Source organism: Bos indicus x Bos taurus, chromosome 1 (assembly GCF_003369695.1).
Source record: "Bos indicus x Bos taurus breed Angus x Brahman F1 hybrid chromosome 1, Bos_hybrid_MaternalHap_v2.0, whole genome shotgun sequence".
Taxonomy (NCBI): domain Eukaryota; kingdom Metazoa; phylum Chordata; class Mammalia; order Artiodactyla; family Bovidae; genus Bos; species Bos indicus x Bos taurus.
In genome coordinates, this window is record NC_040076.1 from 72,696,077 (window position 1) to 72,704,652 (window position 8,576).

Here is an 8,576-nt window from a genome sequence, read left to right on the forward strand (position 1 = left end):
AAGCTTTTCTTATGTGATTGCAGCAGGGCTAAGTCCCTATCCTGGGTTAGGGGCGCTCGCCCCCTTCTCACCCTCCACACTGCCTTAGTGGGGCAGTAAGTGGCCTCCACAAGTTGTGACGGGGAGGGAGGCCCCTAGTGGCACCATGAGAAGTGAATCCCAGCTGCTACTTGCTACCTTTCCCTCTGTGATTCTGCCAAACCCCAGCAGCCTGCGATCTATTCAAACCACCGCCCGCCGACTTCCGGGAAGAGAGGGCCTGTGTGGCTCGGCGCGTGCGCACTGTGCAGCCACCGCCTCACGCGAGTCGTGAATTCTGCATGTGCCAGCCCCTCAGTCCCCGCTGTGTGCGCGTTCCTACCTCACCGCCACCGCGCCCGGGCCTCGGGGGCACTGCAGAGGACGGCTCTTGGGGTGCATTTCACACCGCTTGTTTTGTAAGGGGATAATCTCGAGATTACCCTTCTCAAAGTATTTGAGATCCTTCAGCATCCTTTAGGATGTACTGCAGAGCAGACTCTGTTTTTAAATATATTTAAAATACGTTTTTTGTTTTTAATATCGCAGGTACACGGTTTTTAAAAAGAGAATCAGACTGTAACAAAAAGCTTGTAAAGGAAAACATCAGCGCCCTGCTCCTCCCTTCTACCCATAAAGGTCCACCCACCCACTCTTTTTTTTTTTTTAAAGACTGCTTTGTTCTAGCAGTTTTCTCCTTTAGGTTTGATTTCAGACGTGCTTTCCCGCCGTAAGTTTCCAAGATTATACTGTTTTTGTTTTGTTTTTCTTGGCTAGATTCTCTCCAACTTCCATTAAGTACAAGCTAATGAGACACCACGGTGTGTTGAGAACTGTTTGTCGAAACTGTCTTTACATCCTGCTTGTTGCTGTGGAATCCTTCGTGCCAGGGCCCTTTCCTCTTGCTTTTTCCTGATCTAGCTTCCAGCTTCTAAGTCCTGCCCACCACAAGTCGCACCTGCCCTCAGAGCAGCCTAGCTAGTCCTGCCTCTGCTCTGGACTTGACCTTGACCTTCATCCTTTGATCTCTCCTGCAGGTGTCCTAGTGCTTGGAGCATCACCAGTGCAAGTCTCAGAGATTTTCTAAACCCACAACCGGAAAAGGGCTCTTCTACACTGCAGCTGCCACTGTCTTTCCCAAGGACAGCCTGACCATGTGTGAGAAGAGCTATGCCACAGGCCTTTCCTTCTGACCAGCAAGTGCACTGTGGAATATGTATGTCCTAAAGCTCTTAAAGCTCTGGTGTGTGTGATATCTGTTCAAATAATAGGCTCTTAGGCTCCACCCTAGTGATTTCCTAGATCTGAACAGGGCCTGGGAATCTTTGGGGGTTTGCTTTTTGTTCATTTGTTTTTGTTTGTTTGTTTGTTTGCAGCACTGAGGTATGCAGGATCTTAGTTCTACCAGACATGGAGCCCCCTGCATGGAAGTGCAGAATCTTAACCACTGGACCACCAGGGAAGTCCCAGGGTCTGGGAATCTTTAACAAGCTCCTCAAGTGATCCTTTGAGAACATTGCCCTAAGGAAATTACTTTTAAAGTCTTTCTATTTGTGTGAGATGTTTTCATAAATGTATTTAGAACAGGCACAAAAGTGATAAAGCCTCAAAACCCCACTTGTTTGGAAAGATTAAACATTATACTTTCATGAACAAATGCTATTTGGGTATTAGACCTAGAAGATCACAGAGGAACAGATCTGAATTACTTGAAATCATCTAGTTCAGTGCCTGAGTGGCTTGCTCATTCTCACAACTTGAATTCCCAGTTCCAACATGGAAAGAAAAATCTGCAGAAGACAATGAGACTTTCTATAGTAAGGGGATTATATGGATTCTTATAGTAGTGGTTTCTTTACTGTAGAAGCAGTTGAATACATTCCCCAGTTTAAAAATATTTCCCCCTAAATTCTCTTCCCTTTCAAGTTTGCAGCATAAACCTTTGGTTCCAAGAGAAACCCCTTGGCTCTAGCAGCTGCTGTAGTTCCAACTCGTTACTGATCTCATCCCTCAAGACTAAAGAACAATAAAGGGAGACCAGATAGCAGTGATTCTCAAACCAGGGAAAACAGACAGGAGAGAGCCCCTGAGAAAATATGAAAGCCTAGTTGTTTAAAAGCAAGGTGGGAAGACTAAAAGGACAGATTTTTTTTTTTTTTTTTGAGAGTTCTGTAGTATGAGCCCCCTGGTGGCTCAGATGGTAAAGAATCTACCTGCAATGCAGGAGACGTGGGTTGGATCCCTGAGTTGGGAAGATCCCCTGGAGAAGAGAATGGCAACCCACTCCAGTATTCTTGCCTGGAGAATTCCATGGACAGAGGAGCCTGGTGGGCCACAGTATATGGGGTTGCAAAGAGTCAGACACGACTGAGTGACTAACACTTTCACTTTCTTTAGTATGAATAAGAAAAGAGGCATATCAAAATATATATATATGTTAATATACAGAAGTAACTGTCATGGATATATTTGTAAATGTTATGCTTTTAAATACTTTTTGGTGCTTCATTAACATTTAAAAATTTTTTTATTGGAGTATAGTTGATTTACAATGTTGTGTTAGTTTCAGTTGTACAACAAAGTAAATCAGATTTACTTTCAGATTCCTTTTCAGATTTTTTCCCCATAGGTTGTTACAGAATATTATAAACTTTTAAAATTAGTATTGTTTATCATATAAGTATACAAAATAAACTGAAGAAAGTTATGAATACCTATATGCTCCCCCGAATAACATTCATGGAAACATTAGAAGAGGGGAAGCTTATAAGTAACTATGTATTGTGCATGTATTTTCATCTTGCTCTCTGTGTGGATGTAGAAATTATATTTTCATTATACTTTTCAGTATTTTATACCTTTTTCATAATGAGCATTTTTTGGGGGGATTAAAACAAAGTGATCCATCATAATAATATTTGACAGGCAAGGACCTCAATAATTGCTAAAAACTCATGAGAAGACATTCACAGGGTCACAAAGTACCTCTTGTGTATGAAAATTCAGTTAACAATCAACCTAAGAAGAAAAAAAGGGAATTTTATTTGAACCAAACTGAAGATTATAACCCAGGAAACAGATTCTCAGAAAGCTCTGAGAGCTATTCTTTCTGTTAGAAGTCATTCTTAAGACAAAGGACAAGACAAAGAACAGTAAATACATCAAAATGACCTACTAATGTTTTGCATAAAGTTCACCAAGGTTATGTAGTCCAGGGAAACGTGTGCAAAGTGGGCTTAAAGTCAGCACGACCCACTACAGAATTGGGGAAAAGTGCTAATCTTCAGGGAATTTACATGACTAGTGTTGGAAACAAGGGTAAAAGTGAACGTTACAGTTAAGAGGCGCCCCCATCACCGAGAAGTTCTGGTGTATGTGTATTGCAGATACTCACTGGACATTAAGGAGAGGGAGGAGTTGCAACTGGATGCAGAGAGAGGATTTTATGTTTAAGTTTTCTTGTCCTGTCTTAAAAGATAGATTTTATTTCATCACACCCTGCTAATTACTTTATTAATTACAAATGGAAATAGATTCCTGTACAATGATGAAATCTGCATATTACTGTGGGGGTGATGTGAGGATATCACCTTAACCAGGATATGACGTTCACATTACCAAAATCAAGGACATTGGAGCGTGTGCTGCATATTAGCTAACATTATTATTTCATTTTCTTGAGAGTGATAATAGTATGGTTGTGTAGGAGAACCCCCTATTCTTCAGATAGACATGCCAGCTATTTAGGAGAGAAGCAGCATGATTTGGCCACTTTGAAATGGTCAGACAAGAAAAAGTATGTATTGTTCAGCTATACATGAAGACTAAAACAAACGTGATGAAATGGGGTCAACTGATGAATCCAGGTGAATAGTATAAGCATGTGCATCGTATCATTCTTGCAACTTTTCTGTAGGTTGAAAGTTTTTCAGAGTAAAATTTGAGGGCAGAAGTACAGTCAGCTTCACCAAGAGGTGGTTCTCCATCACGCTTGCCTGTAGAGGACCCTGAAATTCTAGGGCTTTGTGAAGGAAACTGCTGGATTACTAGGGACTGCTGTTCAAGCAGCTTCCCTGTGCAGCTGGCTTCTGAGCTGGCTGATTGTGGGATGATATCAGGCCATAAAGGGTGAACAGATTCCAGTTTATCTGGTACTGAGAGAAAAATAGGCCCTGTATCTTAGACAGCCCTGATAAGGCACCTCCATGGATATGAGTAATTGTCAGACCCAGGGGATGAACCAGGGCTGAGAAAGCTGAACAATGGAAAGCCGGGAGCAGAGTGACAAGGAAATTCTTCCCCTGAATTGCCTTTTCCTATTGAGATAAGATAGTATGCAATAAAGCGCCAGACTCAGAAGTGCTGCCACCAGTCCCAGTGGGAGTGGCTGGCACTGAGCCTGAGCGGCAGCACGTGTGAGCCTGGTGCTTTCAGCACCTGGGTGGTCCCTCAAGGGCTTGCTCAGGCCTGCCGCACAAGGGGCAGGGCGAAATCAGTGACCTCAGACCCAGAAGGCCTGGGGGCAAGTCCTGATTCCACCACTCACCAGCTCAGGGACGATTCTCTTATTCTTGTTTGCACACACAGACACAAAAATATTTCCTTTTCTCCCGTCTGCCTTACTGATAGGTTGCAAAACCCGAAAACAAACCATAAAAGGGTTTTTCAACTCCCAAAGGCCATCGAACTGTCAGTCATTATCATGACTCCCTAAGCATGAAGCAATTTGATTTGTAGCTTTCCCTCCTCTTCAGGCCAGACTCACCTGGATGTCTTTTAGACCCTGAGTACATTTTAAAAAATTTTATCTTTAATTAGAAGATGATTACTTTACAGTGTTGTGCTGGTTTTTGCTGTACAACAATGTGAATCAGCCATATTCATATATCCCCTCGCTCCTGAGCCTCCCTCCCACCCTAGAGTACATTTTTATTATGAGATTGTATGAGTAAAACCTTTCAAACTTCTGAGGAGGCAGGATGGAGATGCTTCGAGATGCTCTAACTTCTCCTGAATGGGCAGAGTGGCTGAGGATGTTGCCCCTTTGATATACCGTAACTGGGAAATAGATCCCCACAGGCAAGCCGTGACTCATCCACACTGTTCCGGCTGAGTCGCTGTCCCAGCTGAGCGAGCATGGGTGGCCCTCTGTCAGAGTGCCATACAGGAGGGCCTCCACTCAGTCCTAGATGTCAGCCTTGGCGTCTCAGGGGCAGTAGAGCAGAGTGGACAGAGTGGAAAGGGAGCCATGCCTTTGGCTGATCTTCAGGAGGAGAGGATTGAGCTGGTGCAAGGAAGAACTTGCCTTCCGTCTGTCCCAGCTGCAGTGGAGGCCAGGAGTTCCCTGGTACTAAAGTTATCCCACACAGCTCCATCACCCCTTCTCTGAAATGTTTTGGGGAAGGGGCATTACTGACTAGAGATGGATCAGATGATATTCCAGGGCTCTTCCAACTTTAAGAATCTAAGCTACTTTTGACTAGCAAGGAATTTGGATTATCCCATCCTCTGCTTATTGGTCATGTGACCTTGAACATATTAACTTTCTTTTCCTGTTTTTGTTGTTGCACCATGTGGCATGCAGGATCTCAGTTCCCCAACCAGGAATTGAACTCTGGTCCCCTGCATTGAAAGTGCAAAATCCTAACCAGTGGACCTTCGGGGAAATCCCTGTTTTTTAGTTTCCTGATCCTTCATTTCCTCAGATGTAAAATTAGATTATTAACATCTACCCTAGTTACCTCCTAGAGTAGAAGCATCCACACAAGTAAGTCATGCTTCTTGGTGCAGTCATAAAATTTTTCCCAGCTCTCTCGGTCCTCTGCCCACAGTTCCTGGGTGGCCAGGAGACAGCCTGGACTGGCATATTCCATGGGTCCAAAGAGAGGTCACAAATGCTCAAGGGGTCAGCACTAAATACAATTTCACTGACCAGCCTCCGTCCTTGCTCAGCACCTGGCCCTTTCTGGCTTCCCCCTCCCTCTGTCGTCACCCTTCCCTTCCTCCTTTATCTTCTGCTCAGTCAGCTAGGCTTCTGAGAGAGGACTATGTCTCAGACACCCTGCTGGGCCAGGGAGCATGTGAAAATTACCCAGTCCTGCCAGCATGTCTTGCCTGGTGTGGGGGGAACACAGAAGGAGGGTTGTGCTGGGGCTCCCAGGGTGCAAGCCTTTGTGGGAGCAAGGCCAGGAGGGCCAGCTGGACAGGAGAAGTGTTCACCAAGAATAAGACATTTGAGACTGTCTTTTAACAGACTGGTTTCCAAGTACAGAAGGACAGCAGAGGGCATGAGCACAGAGCACGTGGTTGTGAGCCTTGGGTCCCCTGGGCTTGGCTTCTCTGCGCCCAGTCTTTAGCTAGCTCCTTCCCTCTAGGCAGCTCCCACCCGCAGCTTCCTTCTAAGCAGGAGGATTTGGAAACTAGAAACAGTTCCTGGGAACACTGCTGCTGGGTCATTGAGGGTGTAAAATACTACTGTGAAATAAAGACAGTAATTCTCAGCCCTGACTGCACATCAGCATCACCTGTGGTTTGTTTTCGGTTTTGTTTTCAATTCACATTTCCTGGCCCCACCCTTCATCTACTCTCATTCAGTAAATCTGGGGCTGCTGCTGCTGCTGCTAAGTCGCTTCAGTCATGTCCGACTCTGTGTGACCCCATAGATGGCAGCCCACCAGGCTCCCCCGTCCCTGGGATTCTCCAGGCAAGAACACTGGAGTGGGTTGCCATTTCCTTCTCCAATGCGTGGAAGTAAAAAGTGAAAGTGAAGTCGCTCAGTTGTGTCCGACTCTTGGCGACCCCATGGACAGCAGCTTACCAGGCTCTGCTATCCATGGATTTTCCAGGCCTAGGATCCCCTAATCAAGAGTTTCACTTAACTGCAGTTTTCTAAGAATCCTAAAGACTCAGAAGTTCCAAAAAACAGAGGAACCATGGTGAGATTAGGTGGGATTAGTCTGGCCTTCATTTCCAGAATGGGCGAGAATAATGATGAGCAGTCCACTAAAAAATCTTCTCTGAAATGGGAATAAAACCAGCTCCTACCTCATAAGATAGTGGTGAACACAGAGAACATAATAGCATGTAGTAAGCACTCAGAAAACAGTGGCTAATGTTATGGAGGCAGCGAGGCCTGTCTGGCAGTTAAGGATGTGGGCTCTGGAGCCAGACTGTCCGGTTCACAGCCTGCTGGCTACTCTCATATAACCTCCGTGCCTCAATTTCCTTTTCTTTACAAAAGGGTGATAGTAACTTCCTCACAGAGCTGTTATTACAGGAATGAATAAGGGTTTGGCACTTAGATCGGTGCTGGTCTAACCAAAGGAATATTGCATATATCACGACTTGTGCTGTGACAGCTAGCAGCCTCATGGTGTCACTATTGGGCACCGGTCCTGCCGCCTCTTCAGCTGGTGCCCGCGATGCTCCCTGCAGCTTTTCAGGCCCAACCCTAGCCCTTGGAGAAGGAACCACTGCCTCCTGCCACCCCGCTAACTGTGCTCTCCCAACACAGCAGTTCGCCTCCACAGCCCCCTCCCAGGACACCAGCTGGCTCCACAATGCTGAGTCAAGACCTGGTTCCACCCCACCAGCTGGCAGAGCCAGAATCGCCCTACCTCCTTCCCTGCAACGATCTACCCGAGGGTTCGAGGCTTCTTTGACAATCTTGGAACCTAAAGCATCTGAGCACATCCCTTTCCCTAAGAAGGCTACTGTTTTAAAAGAAGTCATTTGAGCAAGTCATGGGGTTCCCATGCCCCTCTTTGCTCAGAAGGCTGTCTGTCCTCCGTGGCCCCAAATGACTGGTCCTCATTAGGGAGATTCCCGAAGAGATTAGCAGGTGCGAACACATAACCTTCTGGTGAAACCACTGCCAGGGTTTCTAAAGCCCTTTTTTTTTGCTTTTTAGAGAAGAGAGGAGAATCTCCCCTGCACCCCTGCACCCCCATCTACCCTCTGCTTAGAAATCATATGTAATTGCTTTAAAACTCCACACATGATTCTGATATGCTGTCAGGGTTAAGAATCACTAAAGTAAGAAGACAGAGACCTAATGATTATTAGAACTCACCTGTGCCAGTGGGAGGCTGGGGGCTTACTCCCTGGAGCCTGCCATCCCACAGAACATTTCAATCCAAGAATGCCAGAGTTAAATCTGTCCCCGAGATCAGCTGGCTGAATGATTCCCAAACTCAATGCAGCAGAATCACCAGGGCCTGCCCATCACACAGATCCTCAAGTTTTAAAATTCAGGAGATCTGGGGGTGGGAGAGGGGGGAGGAGTCTCAAATCCTCATGAGATGCCAAAGTAGGGATCTGTGGGGAGGGTGTGGGCAAAGAGGGTAAAAGGCTGCCTACACAGTGGTGCCTAAGCAGGGGCTTATGTGAGGCAAGGGGGCTTCTCAGGAGGGCTGAGACAGGAGGAGTTGTCATCTGTGCACTTCTCAGCGTTAAAACTCAAATCTCTTGCCAAATAATATAGCCCCTATCTGGCTATCAGGGCATATTTTTCCAATGAAAGAAAATATATGTCCAAAGCAGGAATCCCAGTATCAGAA

General features: G+C 45.7%; 1 protein-coding gene across 4 annotated transcripts in view; it reads left to right on the forward strand.

Moving 5' to 3' along the window:
• The window catches only part of TMEM44 (transmembrane protein 44), a 47,495-nt gene extending 45,820 nt beyond the window's left edge, over positions 1-1,675 (forward strand). For 3 of the 4 annotated variants that reach the window (XR_003510450.1, XR_003510452.1, XR_003510453.1), the window contains 2 exons: positions 1,056-1,234; positions 1,395-1,675. The gene's annotated coding sequence lies outside the window, so the exon portion shown is untranslated. Of the gene's footprint in view, positions 1-1,055; positions 1,262-1,394 lie in introns of all 4 variants that reach the window. The other variant, XR_003510451.1, reaches the window with a different exon arrangement.
• Positions 1,676-8,576: the final 6,901 nt, after the last annotated feature.